Source organism: Schistocerca gregaria, chromosome 3 (genome assembly GCF_023897955.1).
Source record: "Schistocerca gregaria isolate iqSchGreg1 chromosome 3, iqSchGreg1.2, whole genome shotgun sequence".
Classification (NCBI taxonomy): domain Eukaryota; kingdom Metazoa; phylum Arthropoda; class Insecta; order Orthoptera; family Acrididae; genus Schistocerca; species Schistocerca gregaria.
The window spans coordinates 536,960,470-536,980,450 of record NC_064922.1 but is presented as its reverse complement, the minus strand read 5'-3'; the positions used below and the strand labels follow the sequence as shown (position 1 = coordinate 536,980,450).

Sequence of the window (19,981 nt, the reverse complement as noted above, 5' to 3'; positions counted from 1 at the left end):
TGTTGCGCCAATGATTTGTACAGAAAACGTCCAAATTTCGAAAATGGTTAAAGTTATTGAACTGATATTCAACACACGTTGATTTAGTATTACTCCTGACATGCTAGAAATGTTTCAGGTTATTTACTTGATTTTTAAAGTATTGCGCAACATTTATGACGTCAGAGCTAGTTACAGCGGACTGGCTGGCACACAATGGAAAGACTGATGTGAATTTTATACAGCGTGAATAGGCTGCTTCCCTACACAAGGACTTGTCTCATTGAGCGGCATCTTCGGCAATGTCTCAGTAGTCTCCACACATGGAGCATCGACAACGGCATTCGTTTTTCCACTGACAAGCCGTTGTATGAATTTATAGCGGTGCAATTGGATTCTTCCAACATCTTTACATCTTGGGCCTTTTGGAATTCTGTTCATTGAAACTACAAAATTCCTAGGGCTCATTCTCAATGGTAAACTTTCTTGGTCCTCCCACATGTCTTACCTGGCAGCCCACTGTATGTCGTTTCTCTGTCCTATGTGTCCTCAGTGGTACTTCCGGGACAGCAGATTGCGCCACCCTCCTCCATTTGCACCCATCTCTTGTCCATTCAGAACGAGACGATGGGTGTTTTGTTTATGCATCTACACATCTGTCCCTCTTAGGTGTCTCAGTACTATCCACCATCATGGCATCTGTTCGGCTACTGTCACCTTTTACACTAGCCGGTTGAGAGAAGCTGCCGAATATCACTGTCATAGTGCCGTAATTTTTTTTCCTAAGCAGACACACATGCCATTTGTCTGCCATGCCAGGACACCCATCTTATGCCTCCTTCTTCGATGACTCCTTTGATTGCCAGTATTCTCTGTTGCCTCCTGGAGTTTGCTTTCGGCTATTGCTCTCGCAGCTTAACTTCACGCTACCTGCTACTTTCCCAATGAGGTTGAACCCTTCACCACTTTGGCTGCATGCAGTGGCCTGTGTTCACCTTGGCCTTCATTCACTTTCTAAGGATACTACTCCGACCTCACTCTAAAATCTTCTGTTTCACGATCTTCACAAGGAACTTCGCAATAGTACCTTTGTGTACACTGATGGCTCTCAGACTGACTGTAGTGTTGGGTGTCTCTTCATCATTGGCACCAACATTTTTCAGTGTCAGCATCTGGAACACTGCTCAGTATTTACAGTGGAGCTCTTCACCCTGTGTCAGGCCACACAGTACATCTGGCGACACAGTTTTTTCAATCGCATCATCTGCTCTGACACTCTTAGTGTCCTTCAAAGCCTCTGTGTGCTGTACACCTTCCATCCCTTAGTGCAACGTGTCCACGGAAGCTGTCACTTGCCCACTCTTGATGGAGCCATTCTGATGTTTGTGGGTTCCTGTTCACATCGGTCTGACAGGAAACGAGGCCGCTGAAGCTGTGCCGAGGCTGCAGTCCTCATACCTCAGGCCACTAGTTCTTACATTCCCTGTGATGATCTGTGTTGCCGTCCGTCAGCAGATGGTGTGACTTTGGCATCACCACTGGTCCTCCCTTCATGGGAACATGCTCTGGGTTGTTAAGTCTCTCTGACCAGCTTGGATGACCTTCCGCCATGAGGAGATCATTTTAGCTAGGCTGTGTATTGGGCAATGTCTTTTTAGCCATTGCCATTTGTTAAGTGGTGCTCCCCCATCATTTTGTGCTCATTGCACTTAACCTTTGATGGTCATCCATTTCCTGATGGAATACCCCTTTTTTAACCACTTATGGTCTTGTTTCTTTGTGCCATCTGAGTTATTGGCTGTTTTAGCAAAAGACACACACACTGTTGACCGGTTTTTACTCTTTACCCATTGTAGCAATATGGCGAATGCCATTTAATTTTTAGTTCAGGCCCTCTGTTTCTCTATAGCATATTTCATAGACATTTCTCCACATCCCTATTTTTAGCTGTCTTCTCTTCCATCGATTGGTATTAAATGTGTAGTCATTTCAAAACAAAACAATAGAGTTGTTGTAGAGTCTTAGAACATATTCTGAGCTCAAGCATTATGAGGTATCTTGAACAAAATGACCTCCTCAGTGCTATCCAGCATGGATTTCGAGAACCTCAGTCATGTGAAACCCAACACGCACTTTTATCACATGACATACCGAAGGCTTTGGATCAAGACAATCAGATACACTGTATGTCCCAATTTCCGAAAAGCATTTGACTAGATGCCACACCTACACATACTGTCAAAAGTTCGATTACATGCGGTTTCAAGTGAAATTTGTGTTTGGATTTAGAACTTTCTGGTAGGGAAGATAAAGCATGTTATCTTGGATAGGGTGTCATCATCAGATGCAGAAATAACTTTGAGTGTGCCCCACATAAGTGGAACCATTGCTGTTCATGTATATTAATAACTTTGCAGACAATATTAATAGTAACATCAGGGATTTTTCAGACAATGCAAGTATCTATAATGAAGTACAACCTGAAAGAAGGTGTGCAGAAATTCTGTCAGATCTTGATAAGATTCCAAAGCGATACAGAGATGGGCAACATGTTCTAAATGTTCAGAAAAGTAAAATTTTACACTTTACGAAACAAAAAAAATGTAGTATCAAACAATTGAAAATCCAGGATGGAATGTAATAATATTATGAGAAGGAAAGTTGCTACTGACCATATAGCAAAGATGCTCAGCAACTTCTCATAAAAATGTGGTATCCTATGATTGCACTCCATATGTGAATAGAACATAAAGAAACCCTAATAACTGGCACAATGGGACGTACCCTGTGCCATGCACCTCTCACGGGTTTGTAGAGTATAGGTGTAGATGTAGATGTAGATACAGATGTAGAAGTAAACAGGTATCATAGAACGATTCCACGACAAGTATGAGAAGTGCTTAGGAAGTAGGAAGGAAAAAAAAAGTAGATGGTTGGTGGGGCATGCCAAAATAATATGTTTCATAAGGGAGGTATGGTGGAAAAAGTTTCAGAACCTCTGCCGTAAAGTACTGAAATTATCATGCCTCAATGCTTCAAACATCCTCAAATGTGTCAGTCATAGATCCTGGATATGACAGGGTGCATCTTCAATTTTATGAAGTCTTCATGTGACCTGAGCTTGAATATGGTTTCCAACTTTATGGCTCAGTGAGGCCTCCATAACTCATAATGCTAGATGCGGTTCACCACAAGGCTTAGGCTGTAAACAGCAGCCTATAACACAAATCCAGGTGCTAACTTGTGTGCAGTGTAAGGTGAACCTCCACTCTCCATTTGAATCTTCTCCTTGTAGTATGCCAAGCATACAAGACTCTTCCTGTACCAAAATCACCAGCATCCATCACTGTCCCTCAGGTGCCACTGCAGTGTCTGTTGCATAACTATCCACAGGTAATGAGACAATTTGGGATCCATGAAAGGGAGATCCGTGAGAGTTACCATAGGTGGAGGTCATTAAGGTCCAAAGTGTAGTGTTGAGTAGGGGATTCCCTGGCTACTAAAGGTACCCAATTTAATTTTTGAATTGGGTGGGTACAGGAAGAATTTTATGTCAAATTATATTTTTAAAACTAAATTTTACGAGAATGTACATCACCACCTGGATTTTATTAGTGTTTACAACAATGGAGCTAAGCACTTTGTTGGTTGCTCTGTCATGTTCTCCAAATTTGTCCTCAGGATAGGCCATTCATGGCTGTTTTCCTTTTACTATGTAGGATTCTTTGTTAAAATTAGGACTGTGGGGTAGAAGAGATGGCATTATGGCATGGAATTCATCATCTTCTCGGATGTACCCAGTGAACAGGATGAAGCAAGTCCAGAATTCTCTCCTCCTCTTGCAAATGCAGGGAAAAAAAATAATTTTCTACTGGGTTCTGGGGCACAAAGGAATCCAGAGAAATGAACTATCTCATGCAGCTGCCAAGGACACCTTTTCCCTCCCATCTTGTGCTTATTGTTCAGGCCCCCTGCAGACTGTTACCATATATGTGACCATGTGTTGGTGGGAGGCTCTGTGGCTAAAGTAAGGAGTAATAAGCTGCAGCTACCTCCTCCTGATCACAACAAGCTGAAGAAGTAGCCCTGACAAAGCTTAGGGTCGGACATTGCTTATTGACACATGGCTTTCTCTTATGTTTTGAGAAGCCAACAGTGTGTGTCAGATGCACAATAAAGCTTTTGATACAACAAAATGTAATTGAGTGTGTTTTATATGATGACACAATGGCAGATCTCTGTCTACCGCCCCCCCATTTTAACTGATAATGGTGAGAGAGTGGTTTGTGTTTCAAATATGTGTGATGTCAAGGCTCCTTCCTCAATTGGCTGTGAGATTTTCATGTGTTATAGAGTGGCTTGGCCACACATTTTTCCAAAGTAGTCACCCAGCCACAGTAAGCTGTCCCCTCTTTAACAGTGCCTGTACTATTATTTTATCCTTCATTGCATCTAGTTATATACTGTGTTTTATTTGAATTTTGCAATTGGTCGTTTATGAATCTCACAATGTCAGCAGTGTATTTTCATTTCTTGTTAGTCAATACCTCATGGTTTCGAGAACTGTAGTTTATTTTCTTACTGCTTTTTGTCGGGGTCTTGGCATGCTGGGATCTTCTTACCATATTAGTAGTGTCAAAGTTAGACCATTGATATACTATTTTTACAAATTGCACTCGAGGTTTAAGGCATTGTAACACAAAATTCAAATTAGAATTTTTCTGCTGGGTGAGTCCCTTTTTAATGCTAAAATACAGTGAGTGCATTCTACAGTAGATGATGTCTTTTGTGCATTATTGAGAGATTTCTCACTAAACATGTTTAATTGAGGCTGTCCAATATCACCGTTGTCTCTTCTTACTACATGGAATGAATAAGCCAGTAAAGCTACACAGGTGAATGATTCCTGTGATTTTGTTCCACGCATGAAGATCACTTTTCAGCCTTTTTGGTAATATATGTAGTGAACTCTCCATTCAGTTATTATTTTCAACTAACATATTGTGTGCTTCTGCTAAACATACATACTTGTATTTTACATAGATTGTGGTTCTGATTTCCAAGTCCATTTGTTTTTTACATAGAGACTTCAGAAAGTCAAATTGCACACGTTGTCCCAATTTAAGACCATTGCACACAGCAAGAGCGGTGCATTATCAGAAGAAAGTACAAGTTCTGGATTTCTTGCAGACATAGTTCTACTCTGGTACAGGTAATACACGCATCACAGTGTGTGAGTAAGATGGCCTAGCAACTGGAAACGTACTCCAAAGGATTAGTAAGCAGGACAGTATGATTCATGTGGACAAAATGTCTAAATTGAACACGAATTCGCCATGAAATTTTGGAGCTTTGTGGATCAAATGCAATGTCATGTACAGCCATGGTGAAATGATGCCAACTGTTTGCCAAAGACCGCACAGATGTGAGTTTTGTTTATCTGGAAGAAAGGCAATCAACATTGAGCACAGGTGACATTGTCCAGGCAATCGAAGAACTGATTTGCAGCAGTCACAAAGTAACTATTGTGAACATTGCTCAGCTGATGTGCACCTCAATAGGCAGTGCTCCTCCCTTTGTTTGAGATCAATAGTAGTGTCAAAAATTGTGCTGTTTGTCATCACTGCCCCCTGCACAGAAAAGCACAAGGTTGCTATTGTCTTTGGACTTCCTCAAATGGTACTCTGTGGAAGCGTGATTTCATAAGCCATATCATTGTAGGTGAATGTAGGTCCATCATTCCACAAGTGCAACAGGGGGAATGTACATGGAATGCAGACAAGTGTCCTCAACCTCCGTGGAAAAAATGCGAAGTTGCACCATCAGCATCGAAGATCATAGCCATTGGTCTCTCCAACTGTGAAATAGATGGGTAAATAGAGTTTCTGGCAAAGAGCATAACCATTAAAGCTGATTCATACTGTGCAACACTGGCATGACTTCACAACGCAATAAAGAATGAGAAATGTGTAAAATTAAGCTGTCGGATTGTTGTCTGTGTGACAATGCAACACCCAACACTGTATGCATAACGCGAATTTTGCGTCAACATTTTAGTGGGAGGTTTGAAATTGCTCATCGTACAGTCATCATACACTGCAATTTCCATGTTTATGGCAAGCCAAAAGAACATAGGGGGGAGGAAGGAAGGGGGGGAGATTTTTCTAGTGATCGGGATGTCATTTATCTCTGTCACATTAAAGTAGCCAAGGGCACAAACATCTGTTGTTAGTTTAGCCATAGTTGCGATGAAGGTAATGTCACAGCTGAACAAATAAAACAAAATATTTTTGTGTTGTAATTTTGTTTGAGATGTGATAATGGACATTTCAGCCTGCCTTCGGAAAAAAAATCCCAAAGGTCTACAAACCTACATTAAAGTGAGAAAGCTTTACTATTATGTTTAGTAAGCATAGCACTTTTTTTTCCTTTCCTTTCTTTTGTTGTTCTCCTTTTCCTCCATCTGAGAGAGAATGTAGTGACTTACTCCTTCAGAATGAGAGATGTGTACAAATGTAAAACCTGGCATGGGAAAATGATATGTAGAACGATCTTTGACTCAGATTGTGTACTTGGTTAAAAGCAGTTTTTCGTTACACTTGGGAAGTTGAGATAAATTTTATGATGCAGTGCTTCTTTTGATCAATAATTGATTTTAATTAGTTCTTGAAGTCTACAACTTCATGTAATGTTTGTCAATAGAAGTTGCTTCACTGTTTTATAAAAGAGTGTTCTCTGGTATAAAAATTATATATGGTCCAATTATTTTCAAAATTAAGATTTTTTTTATATTATATAAGGGATTTTTCCCCACCAGTCTTCTTGAGATTTATTTTCACTTCTATACATTTGTATTATGATTTCAAGACATAACAAAAAGTGTAGAACAAGTATTTTAGGATTCCCTGCCTCAGTCAGTAAAAAGGGGAACATTATAGGATTACTTTGTTTTCTGTCTGTCCAACTGTTAAAATCCTTTCTCTCAGGAACAGGTAGATATATCAAATTGAAATTTAAGTCGCATAATAAGGCCTATGGTCCCTTTACGGTGTAAAAAATTGAAGTTTCTATGTCAATTCAGCCAAAGATATGGCCATTATTTCACATATTTTGATACCTGGAAACTCACTCATCAAATCCTATAGGGTATGGGAGACTTCGGCCAACTGGGCCACTTTTTTAAGAAAATTGATCTGAATCATTATTTATGTAACTTACCTTCATTAAATTTTTGGGGAAGTCCGGGTTTTTTAGAATGACGTGTGCAAGGACTCTATATTACTTTCAATATTTGTGAGATCTGAGCTAGTCAATTCATTCACAAAGTGACCTCTTAACGTAACAGTAAAGTTAACTAGCCCGAGCTAGTAAGGTTAACTGGCCTGGCCAGTAAAATCAGTGTAAGTGCATTGAATAAATTAAAATTTAACTTCAAGACACTGTAAAGATGCACTGTAACAACATTTAGTTGTTAGCTGTTGATACATCAAATATAACTGATCGAAATTTTAAATAAGAATGGTCTCAGTGAAGGCTGTATCCATACATAAACATTGAAATAAATCTTTTCTTAAAGTCTTTGATTTGATTCTTATCAGCAGTCTCAACACATGCATTTTCATCCATTACAGAAAATCTACTGGAAGGTATGTGTCACTTGCAGAAAGCCACTTGAACATCAGCATGTAGAGACTGCTTTACAGCAGCTATGAAATTGCAACTCGTTTCAGGAACAGCCTGATTCTTGCAATACCAAGTGAGCCCTTCCATCCGATGATGCATCTGGTTCTTATAGTGTAGGTTTATTTTTTATATTTTTTAATTTTCTGACAGAGGCATCTTATATGTAGACTTCATAGGGGAACTTGTAAAAATAAGAGGTCCTTCTTTCACTCAGCCACCAGTATCTCTTTTTCTAGGACTGTACAGTGGGAATGGAAGCAAGGCTTCAGGAGGCACAAATAATTCTGCTTGGAGTCCTGGTTCATGAGAACAAGAGGGAATGCGATTACCAGCAGAGGTACCCAAAGCTAAAGGGGCTGGATCAGTAGCAGACACCAGAGAAGGTGGAGGAGCTGGACCTGGACCTGTAGCAGGGACATTAGTACTTCCTTAAACAACTCTTTCATTCTGAGATGCCTTGGGAGGGGGGGGGGGGGGGGGGGGGGGGAACAGTATTCCGATAGCTTTGAAACCATTGCTGGTATTAGAGGGAGTGAAAACAGATAGAAATGCTTCACCCACTAAGCCCACTATGTCACAGATACAAAGTTCTGACAAGGATTATTTGATAGCCACCTGTCAAAAGTTTACCATTTTCTTTGGCAAATGTTATTGTCCTTACTGACGTGACTTTTATGATTGTCAGCTATAAGTAATAAGTAATTTAGGCTTTTCTTTGCTTGGTCGTTTGTCTGACACATGGAATCTGAAAGTAAAAACTTATAATTCAACTAAAATAGTTCTAAAATATGCTTTTTAACAATTTGTACAATTTGTGATATGTAAAATGTTTTTGAAATTAAAAATATCTGTTAATCACAAAAGTAAATAATTATATTGGGGTTAACTTGACCAGCCCACATAACCTACCTGCCTTAGTGCCCAGTTAAGCAAACCACACATTTTTGTTTCTGAGTCACTAAAATATTGTTTCGTTTTTGATTAACCCTAGTTAAACAATTTTCTATAAAGAGAAAATACTTAAATTTCTTGTGGTGTATTTGGTTTCTCTAATGCTCTTCACAACATAACAAATGATCAATAAACAAAATGAATGGGAAAAAACTTCTGAGCTTGGGAAACAAAAAAAACCACACAAAAACAATGCTTACTGCTTTTTGATTGTTTAATCCCTGCAGGGGGCTAACCACTCTTTCGCGAGTTCGTGTTTGGCTACCACGGGGACACAGCTTTTGCAACATGTTTTTTCCTTCGATGGTGCATCTCAATCCTCTTGCTATTATTTTTCCTCTCTGTAGAGGAACATGTCTGGGATGTTTTTGGGAATGTGTTTTGCACTTTTCAGTAGCCTGAAATCAGAACAGTATCTCCACTGTTTTTCATTCCTTTTTTCTTTCTTCATTCCCCTTCTCCCATCCTTCATTTGCTTCAGCGTTTGAGGTTCCTCTTTTTCTTCTTCGTACCTGTGCACTCCTGAAGGCTGGCCTATGTGTCTCACTCCATCCCGATCCTCAGCCCCAGGGCCAGATGATGTTCAGCACTTTTCTCTTGTGAGCAAGCACTTTCTCCTTCATACATACAATGGCATCTGGGCAGACAATAAGTTTCCCAGGTCCTGGTGTGAAGCCACAGTCTTAACCATACCCAACCCCTATAAGGGCAAATACCTGCCATGTAGCTACCACCCCATTTCTTTCATGAGCTGTGTTTGCAAGGTGATGGATCATACAATTCATGCCCAGGTTGTATGATGTCTCACACTTTACTAACCACTGCACAATGTGCATTTCAAGCTCACCATTCTGCATTTAACCATCTTGTCACTTAATCAACCCATGTCATGAATGGTTTTCTGTGGAAATACCAATTGCGGCTGTGTTTTTCGATTTGGAGAAAGCCTACAACAACTGCTGGAAGACTGGTGTCCTCCATACTCTCTACACATGGGGCTTATGAGGCCGCATGCAGCGTTTCCTTCAGGAATTTTTAAAAGACTAAGTTATTAAGGTAGATATGTGGCTGCCTTGTCAGACACTTTTATCCAGGAAAACAGTGTGCATCAGGGTTCCATCCTGAACGTCGTCTTCTTTGCTATCACCATTAACCTTATTGTGGCCTGTCTCCCGCCAGGCATCTCCGGCTTCCTTTTCATTGACTGTTTTGCCGTATATTACAGTTCTCTACTGACTTGTCTCCTTGAGCAGCATCTTCAGCCTTGTCTCAATCATCTTTACTCGTGGAGCATCGACAATATCTTTCACTTTTCCACTGAGAAAACTGTTTGTATGAATTTCTGGCAGTGCAGTTTGTTTCTTCCACCGTCTTTATATCTTGGGTGTGTTGCTCTCCCATTCATTGAAACTATGAAATTCCTGGGGCTCATGCTTGAAGGAAAGTTTCTTGGTCCTCCCAAGTTTCTTGCTTGTCCACCTGGTGTAGGCAGTCGCTCATTGTCCTACATGTCCTCAGCAGTACTGCCTGGAGAGAGGATCAAACCATCCTTCTCTGTTTGTGCCGGTCGCTTGTCCATTCAAAACTAGACTATGATTGTTTCATTTATGGATCTGCATGTACATCCAACGTACGCTGTCTCAATACAATCCACTACCGTGGCATCCATTTGGCCACTGGTGCCTCTTAAACTAGCCCGGTTCAGAGGCTGTATGCAGAAGCTGCCGAACAAGCACTGTCATACAGCCATAATTTTTTCCTTAGCAGACGCACATGCCATTTGTTTGCCACAACAGGACACCCATTTTATGCCTCCTTCTTCAATGACTCCTTTGATTGCCAGTATGGGACATGTCCTTCTTCTCTGTTACCTCCTGGAGTTCACTTTCGGCTATTGCTCGGACAGCTTAACTTCACGCTACCTGCTACTTTCCCAATGGGGTCGAACCCTTCACCACTTTGGCTTTGTGCAGTGGCATGCTTACCTTGCACTTAATTCCCTTCCTAAGGACATTACTCCAGACTCACTCTATTGCCCCAAGTTTCTCAACCTTTGCGCAGAACTTCACGATTGTATCTTTGTGTACACTGATGGCTTTTGCATTGACTGTGGTGTTGGGTGCACCTCCGTCATTGGCACTGACAATTTTCGGTATAAGCTTCCAGAGCACTGCTTAGTATTTACATGGAGTTTTTTTCCCTGTATCAGGCCATGCTATACAGCCAACAACACAGGATTTTCAATTGTGTAATCTGCTCCCACTCTCTCAGTGCCCTTCAAAGCCTCTATGTGCTGTACACCTTCCATCCCATAGTGCATCAGGTCTAGGAAAGCTTTCACTTGCTCACTCTTGATGGAGCCACTGTGATGTTTATGTGGGTCCTTGGTCACATTAGTTTTATGGGAAATGAGGCTGCTGACACTGCTGCCTAGGCTACAGTTCTCATACCTTGGCCAGCTAGTTGTTCCATTCCTTCCAGTGATCTCTGTGTTGCTGTATGTCAGTAGGTGATATCACTTTAGCATTACCATTGGTGTACCCTTCATGGGTACAAGTTCTGAGGATTTAAACCTCTCCCAGTGGCTTGGCCAACGTCTTCTCAGCTGTCTTGCCATCAGGAGATCATTTTAGCTAGGTTGTGTATTGAGCACTGTCTTTTTTTCGCAACCACAATTTAAGTAGTGATCCCTCGCCGCTTTGTGCTCATTGCCCTCAACCTTTGACGGTTCACAATTTCCTGATGGAATGCCCTTTTTCTAACCACAGAGCTTCTTATTTACAGTCATCATCTGAGTTATTGGCCATTTTAGCAAATGACGCCTCGGCTGTAGACGGCGTTTTACTTTTTATCCATCGTAGCAAAATGGCAAAGGACATTTAATCTTTAGTTCAGGACATTATTTGTCTCTCTGCTTACTGAATGGATCTTTATTTAAGTCCCTGTTTGTAGCTGTCTTTTGTTCCATTGATTGGGCTTAATATGTAGTAGCTTTAACTCCTTTTTTTGTCTTCGATATGACCCAAGGTGTTTTTACACCCTAAAACCAAACCAAAACTGTTTCTAAGAGCTTAAGTTGTTCAATTTGAGGAGATTCTTGAGCCATCTGGTGGAAGGCACAGGAAAAAAACTTTCACTACCATTTCGACAAGCAAGTGCCAATTTAGCTGACCTGCCGAGTTAATCTAACTCTCCCCTGCTTCCCATTGGCATAGAATCATGAAATTTGTTAAGAAGCAAGGTTTTGCAGTAAAATCGAAGAAAAAGACCTGAAAACTGTAAGTTTGTAATTACATCCACGAAGGGGGAGGGGGTGGGGGGGGGGGGGGTTGGGGAGCTTTGTCAATTCGTATCTGACTCTCCGTCCATTCATCCTACTATTAAGACCTGGGAAGACATATGAAGTTAAAATTTATGTTACATACTAAGGTTTATAGGTCCTTAGGAGTGCAATAAATGCAAGTTTCTAAGACAGTACAACGAAACAATATGGCTACGGGCACATATTTTGATACTTACCAAAACAAACTCATCAAAACCTGTAGGGCACTTCCCATTGAGCTAGAATTATGAAATTTGGCAAGAAGCAATGTTTCAAAGTACAAGTAAAGGAAAACAATCCAAAAGTTGTTCTTTGTAATTGTGTCACATCAAAAAATATTTCTTTTCTCATTTTGTTATTCGACATCAGACTTGAAACGAAAACATTCTCGAAAATTTTGGAATCCTTGTGACCAATATCTTGCCAGTGTCAATGTTTATAACAGGCAATAATGGTAGAGATTCTTAATTCCTGTTATGGATGAACTGTCTATACACATAATTAAGTTTGTACTGAATCCTTGGTGTGAGAGTCCTACTTGTGCCTGGCCAGTTTTTTAAAACAGAATTACAGAGTCTTGAATAACACAACAAGGCTGTCAATCGGAGATCAAAGAGCTTGACAGTGTTAAATTTCTGGGATTACAACTTGATAATAAATTTAGTTTGGGAAGGGCACCTCACGGAATTGTTTAAGTGCCTAAAAAAAGTCTGTATTTGCGGTGGGAATGATGTCAGTTGTGTTGTTGTTGTTGTCTTCAGTCCTGAGACTGGTTTGATGCAGCTCTCCATGCTACTCTATCTTGAGCAAGCTTCTTCATCTCCCAGTACTTACTGCAACCTACAACCTTCTGAATCTGCTTAGTGTATTCATCTCTTGGTCTCCCTCTACGATTTTTACCCTCCACGCTGCCCTCCAATACTAAATTTGTGATCCCTTGATGCCTCAGAACATCTCCTACCAACCGATCCCTTCTTCTAGTCAAGTTGTGCCACAAACTCCTCTTCTCCCCAATTCTATTCAATACCTCCTCATTAGTTATGTGATCTACTCATCTAATCTTCAGCATTCTTCTGTAGCACCTCATTTCAAAAGCTTCTATTCTCTTCTTGTCCAAACTATTTATCGTCCATGTTTCACTTCCATACATGGCTACACTTCATACAAATACTTTCAGAAAAGACTTCCTGACACTTAAATCAAATTTCTGTTCTTCATAAACTCTTTCCTTGCCATTGCCAGTCTACATTTTATATCCTCTCTACTTCGACCATCATCAGTTATTTTACTTCCCAAATAGCAAAACTCCTTTACTACTTTAAGTGTCTCATTTCCTAATCTAATTCCCTCAGCATCACCCGATTTAATTCGACTACATTCCATTATCCTCGTTTTGCTTTTGTTGATGTTCATCTTATATACTCCTTTCAAGACACTGTCCATTCCGTTCAACTGCTCTTCCAAGTCCCTTGCTGTCTCTGACAGAAATACAATGTCATTGGCGAACCTCAAGGTTTTTATTTCTTCTCCATGGGTTTTAATACCTACTCCAAATTTTTCTTTTGTTTCCTTTACTGCTTGCTCAATATACAGATTGAATAACATCGGGGACAGGCTACAACCCTGTCTCACTCCCTTCCCAACCACTGCTTCCCTTTCGTGCTCCTTGACTCTTACAACTGCCATCTGGTTTCTGTACAAATTGTAAATAGCCTTTCGCTCCCTGTATTTTACCCCTGCCACCTTCAGAATTTGAAAGAGAGTATTCCAGTCAACATTGTCAAAAGCTTTCTCCTAGTCTACAAATGCTAGAAACGTAGGTTTGCCTTTCCTTAATCAATTTTCTAACATAAGTCGTAGGGTCAGTATTGCCTCACGTGTTCCAACATTTCTGCGGGATCCAAACTGATCTTCGCTGAGGTCGGCTTCTACCAGTTTTTCCATTCGTCTGTAAAGAATTCGCGTTAGTATTTTGCAGCTGTGACTTATTAAACTGATAGTTCGGTAATTTTCACACCTGTCAACACCTGCTTTCTTTGGGATTGGAATTATTATATTCTTCTTGAAGTCTGAGGGTATTTCGCCTGTCTCATACATCTTGCTCAACAGATGGTAGAGTTTTGTCAGGACTAGCTCTCCCAAGGCCGTCAGTAGTTCCAATGGAATGTTGTCTACCCCCAGGGCCTTGTTTCGACTCAGGTCTTTCAGTGCTCTGTCAAACTCTTCACGCAGTATTGTATCTCCCATTTCATCTTCTTCTACATCCTCTTTCATTTCCATAATATTGTCCTCAAGTACATCGCCCTTGTATAGACCCTCTGTATACTCCTTCCACCTTCCTGCTTCCCCTTCTTTGCTTAGAACTGGGTTTCCATCTGAGCTCTTGATGTTCATACAAGTGGTTCTCTTATCCCCAAAGGTCTCTATAATTTTCCTGTAGGCAGTATCTATCTTACCCCTAGTGAGATAAGCCTCTACATCCTTACATTTGTCCTCTAGCCATCCCTGCTTAGCCATTTTGCACTTCCTGTCGATCTCATTTTTGATACGTCTGTATTCCTTTTTGCCTGCTTCATTTACTGCATTTTTATATTTTCTCCTGTCATCAATTAAAATCAAAATTTCTTCTGTTACCCAAGGATTTCTACTAGCCCTTGTCTTTTTACCTGCTTGATCCTCTGCTGCCTTCACTACTTCATCCCTCAAAGCTACCCATTCTTCTTCTACTGTATTTCTTTCCCCCATTCCTGTCAATTGCTCCCTTATGCTCTCCCTGAAACGCTACAACCTCTGGTTTTTTTAGTTTATCCATGTCCCATCTCCTTAAATTCCCACCTTTTTGCAGTTTCTTCAGTTTTAATCTACAGGTCATAACCAACAGATTGTGGTCAGAGTCCACATCTGCCCCTGGAAATGTCTTACAATTTGAAACCTGGTTCCTAAATCTCTGTCGTACCATTATATAATCTATCTGAAACCTGTCAGTATCTCCAGGCTTCTTCCATGTATACAGCCTTCTTTTATGGTTCTTGAACCAAGTGTTAGCTATGATTAAGTTGTGCTCTGTGCAAAATTCTACCAGGCGGCTTCCTCTTTCATTTCTTTGCCCCAGTCCATATTCACCTACTACGTTTCCTTCTCTCCCTCTCCCTTTTCCTATTACCGAATTCCAGTCATGCATAACTATTAAGTTTTCATCTCCCTTCACTATCTGAAGAATTTCTTTTATTTGATCATACATTTTTTCAATTTCTTCCTCATCTGCAGAGCTAATTGGCATATAAACTTGTACTACTGTATTAGGTGTGGGCTTCATATCTATCTTGGCCACAATAATGCGTTCACTATGCTGTTTGTAGTAGCTTATCCGCACTCCTATTTTTTTAAATTCATTATTAAACCTACTCCTGCATTACTCCTATTTGATTTTGTGTTTATAGTCCTGTAGTCACCTGACCAGAAGTCTTGTTCCTCCTGCCACCGAACTTCACTAATTCCCACTATATCTAACTTCAACCTATCCATTTCCCTTTTTAAATTTTCTAACCTACCTGCCCCCTTAAGGGATGTGACATTCCACGCTCCGATCCTTAGAACGCCAGTTTTCTTTCTCCTGATAACGACGTCCTCTTGAGTAGTCCCTGCCCGGAGATCCGAATGGGGGACTATTTTACCCAAGTGGTCGCCATCATCATTTAATCATACAGTAAAGCTGCATGCCCTCGGGAAAAATTACGGCTGTAGTTTTGCCTTGCTTTCAGCCGTTTGCAGTACCAGCACAGCAAGGCCGTTTTGGTTTGTGTTGCAAGGCCAGATCAGTCAATCATCCAGACTGTTGCCCCTGCATCTACTGAAAAGGCTGCTGCCGCTTTTCAGGAACCACACATTTGTCCGGTCTGTCATCAGGTTGAGGTTGCACCTATGGTACGGCCATCTGTATCGCTGAGGCACGCAAGCCTACCCACCAATGGCAAGGTCCATGGTTCATAGGGGTAGGTGTCAGTTGTAGGAGATATAAATATAAAAAAAAAAAAAAATTCATACTTTCCTTTCTTTCATTCTGTTATGTCATATGGGATCATATTCTGCAGCAACTCATCAAACTGAGCAAAAGTTTTTAGGGTGCAAAAATGTGTGATAAGAATCATTTGTGGTGTAAATTCAAGAATATCATTTAGTAACTTGTTGAAGGAACCTTGTATGCTAACCACTGCTTCTCAGTATATTTATTCCTTACTTAAATTTGTTGCAAGAAATACATATGTTTGCAACCAATAGCTCAATGCTAGGAATAAGAACAATGTACATAAAGACCTTAAATCACTTACCTTGGTCCAAAAAGGGGTTCAATATTCAGGAACACACATTTCCAATAAATTGCCAACAACCTTTAAAACTTGGTTTCAGATAAAGCATGGTTTAAACAGAGTTCGAAAGACTTTTTGATAAGCAGCTCCTTCTACTCTATAGATGAATATGAGACTGTTAAGCCAGCTTAAGTGAACATGCCTGTTAGATGTCAGTTTTGACAGCACTTGCTCACAACAGTCAAGATTAGGTATTTTGTATATGATAAATTTATTAATAGTGCATAACAATGCTTCATTCTGACAGTGTGTTAATTCTGTAAATATTAGCTGTTCCAGTTTACTGCATTGTATTCACCAATTCGACAATCTCCTGACAAATGATCAGGGTAGTAAATATCATATTCAAATGTTTTATGTTTTCATGTAATACTTCCTGACATGTTCCATACCCACAAGAATCATCTCATTTTTTGGCTCTATGGAACGAAAAATGAATCTAATCTAATCTGTTAGCAGCACATGATCTTTCTGTACATAATTGCTAATTGGTAGATACAAGCTACATTCAGATAAAACATTTTTATGTATCTATCCATGAAAGGTTCAACAAGTTGTTTGTTCTTCCAAAGTACACTCTAGTGACGACCAAGAATGCGGCACGTGTGCATGCACGCATGCCGAGCTTTCACACGCGTGCGGATCGCTCCCTTCTGACGTCACATGTCCCCCACTACCACACCAGCTGACATGCGCGTAACTACGGACACGCGTAACTACGGACACGCTGCATGCGACAGTGCATTCGCGTAAAAAATACCGCCCTGCTAGCATGTGGCTTCATATTACGACATTTGATAATATTAAGCTCTGTACAACACATCATGTTGAGCAATACTGAATCTTTGTTGGCTGTTGGTACACCTACAGAAAAATAACAATAACGCTGGGTTTGAAACTGCATTACACCAACAATATCGTGCTTCTCACATCATCACTTGTAAAATTTTTAAAACATTTAAGCTGAGATATAGAAACGGACGTAAAAGTAGTCTACAGCATGCAGTATGGTGTGGAATAAATGATTCCAACTACATATGAAACAAGCAAACTTTATTACCTGGAACTACTGTACAGAATTTGCAATAACTACAATTCTCAACAAAACATATGACAAATACAACAAAATTATCACCATTAATTTAATTATTTTTGCTTCGCTGTAGACATAATAAAGTTCATATCCGGCACAAACTGATGCCACACGGATAAACGTAGACAGTTTCTCGTATTTTCGTCACTCAGATTGCCACGTAATCGTCACTTATTTAGTTTCATAATCGAAAAAAAAGCCTTTCGCACACGTATGTCAATCCAAACATTGATATAACTTTAGCAGCCTCATTGTGGAGATGGGGAAACTATTCCCGAGGAAAGCCGTCGTAAAAAAAATTGTCGTTTAAACGGGAATTACACTGCAGATCGATCAATTCCATTTGCAAACGCACTGGGGTACTTTCAACTGAAAGGGCAAAGTGTCTAGAAAATAGTTCAAGAACAGATGTCAGACTGGCAGTGTCCTGAAAACGATTACAAAATTGTGCCTGTAGTTTCTCCAACACAGAAACGAATTCGTCAGAGGTTGCGTTTTCTCTGACTTTAGAGAGCGTAGGGGAATGGGCGGTATTCTTTGTCATGAGTTGTTCATTGCACAATGCTAGTTTCTTATTAAATGCATCTACTTTTTTCATCAGATCAGAAATAAGCTCCTTCTTACCTTGCAAAGTCTTATTGAGAGCGTTAAAGTGTGCAGTGAGATCAACTGAAAAGGCGAGGTCTGCAATCCATTTTGGATCTTCTTATTTTGACCCTGCCTTTCCTTTTTCCTTCAGGAGCTCAACAATAGGGAGTCTTAAATTGAAAAATCTCTTGGGGCATGACACTCGACTTAACCAATGTATTTCCCAATGGTAAATAACATCTCCGTACTCTTCGTTCAGTTTCATGAGAAACTGTTGAAACTGACGGTGTACTAAGCCATGCGACTTAAAAAAATTTATTATGGTGACTAACAACTTCATCACGTGCTCCAAATTTGCATATTTAGCACAGAGATCTTTTTAGTGTACAAAACAATGATTCCGTACAAATCTTACGTCGATCGTCCTAGTTTCTTACGCAACAGTGCTACAAGCCTATTTTGAGCCCTCGAATTGCTGGCACTCCATCCATGGTGACTGAAACTAACATTTTCCAGTTCAGGTCAACGGCTTCAACTGCCTTGTCAACTGCTTTTAGTAAGTCGGTACCCTTCGTTGTGTCTTTCATTGGTACTAAATCTGACAGTTCTTCTGTGACATGCAAATTTGTGTCGACTCCACAAACATAAATCGCTAGTTGTGTTGTGTCCGAAATGTCGGTCGACTCGTCCAAAGCAATCGAGAATGCAATAAACTTGCAGGCACTATCGATTATCTGCCTGTAGACATCCGCTGTTGTCTGTCTGGAAAGACTAAACTTCTTTACTTCCAGTGGCGTCAAGAGTTCCGCCACCTCAACAATAGACTCCTTTATGAAATCACCATCACTGAAAAGCTTATTCCCTCTTTCAGTTTTGAGTGCTATTATGTAGCTTGCTCTTAAAGACAAGTTTGGTTACGGGCTTAAACAAAAATTGAGTGAACTCTAAATTCGAATTCTAACGACAATTATGTACAAATACAAACATCAGAAACACAAAGATTTGTAAGGGGTACTCACATTCGGTCCGTCTCACTGCATAACACTACGTCTTCTTAATTTCGCCAACTTGTTTGATCTATCAGCCCCAACTAAATCATTAATTTCTTTGTGTGTGGTGTTATAATGCTGTTCTATTGCAAATTTGCGGTGCCCGGCGAGTAAGCGAGTGCATAATAGACATTGAGAATTTTCATCTTGTCTTCGAAAAAATATTGCAATTCCCATTCAGCTCTGAAGGCTTGTGGCGTTGTCACTACCCCACCTCTTTGTGAGTGTGAGTTCCATTGCAACAACTACTGTACAGTACTTAAAAACTTCCTACAAATCGCTTACAAATAGCGAGGAGTAAACATGGCTGCCACTACAAATGAACTAACGCACCCTATGCCGGATGAAAAGATGTCACATCACACAGCTGGTCTAATGTCGCACCATGCCAAGCAGTGCTGCGAAAGATCGAGGAAAGCCGAGTAGTGGCGAGGTGGACCTTGCCCTGGATGGCACGCGTGGAGCACATCTGTACACGCATGCAGTTGGGCACGCCGTGGCCATCCCTGCCTAGTATATCAGTCAAAAAGTTGTATGGACTGTTCAGCTGCGGTAGGCTTTGAAAGTTCTTGATTACCCTCCTCATGGTATTCACAGACACAGTGTAACTTTCCCTCCATTTCATAATTAAAGCTTTGATTGAATGGACAGTAATTTTACCTTTAGGTGGGCAACTGTGAAATGATGAATGTGCCCACCTGACAGACCACACATAGAAGAAAAGACCTGATGAGTGATGTGTAAGCCAGGTGCGTAAAGGAGACGGAAAGTACTTTCAAGAATAAAATGAATGAGGCAGCATTACATACTTGTCCAGTATGTTTTTATATTTCTCTCTCTCTCTCTCTCTCTCTCTCTCTCTCTCTCTCTCTCTCTCTCCCTCCCTCCCCCCCTCCCTCTGTATATATCTATCTATCTCTATCTGCTTTAAATAAAAGTTCGGAATTAC

At 40.5% G+C, this 19,981-nt stretch overlaps 1 protein-coding gene across 2 annotated transcripts in view; it reads left to right on the top strand.

The window, feature by feature from the left end:
- Positions 1-19,981, top strand: part of LOC126354192 (N-acetylneuraminate 9-O-acetyltransferase) — a 254,852-nt gene that overhangs the window by 168,099 nt on the left and 66,772 nt on the right. The gene's annotated exons all lie outside the window — the stretch shown is intronic.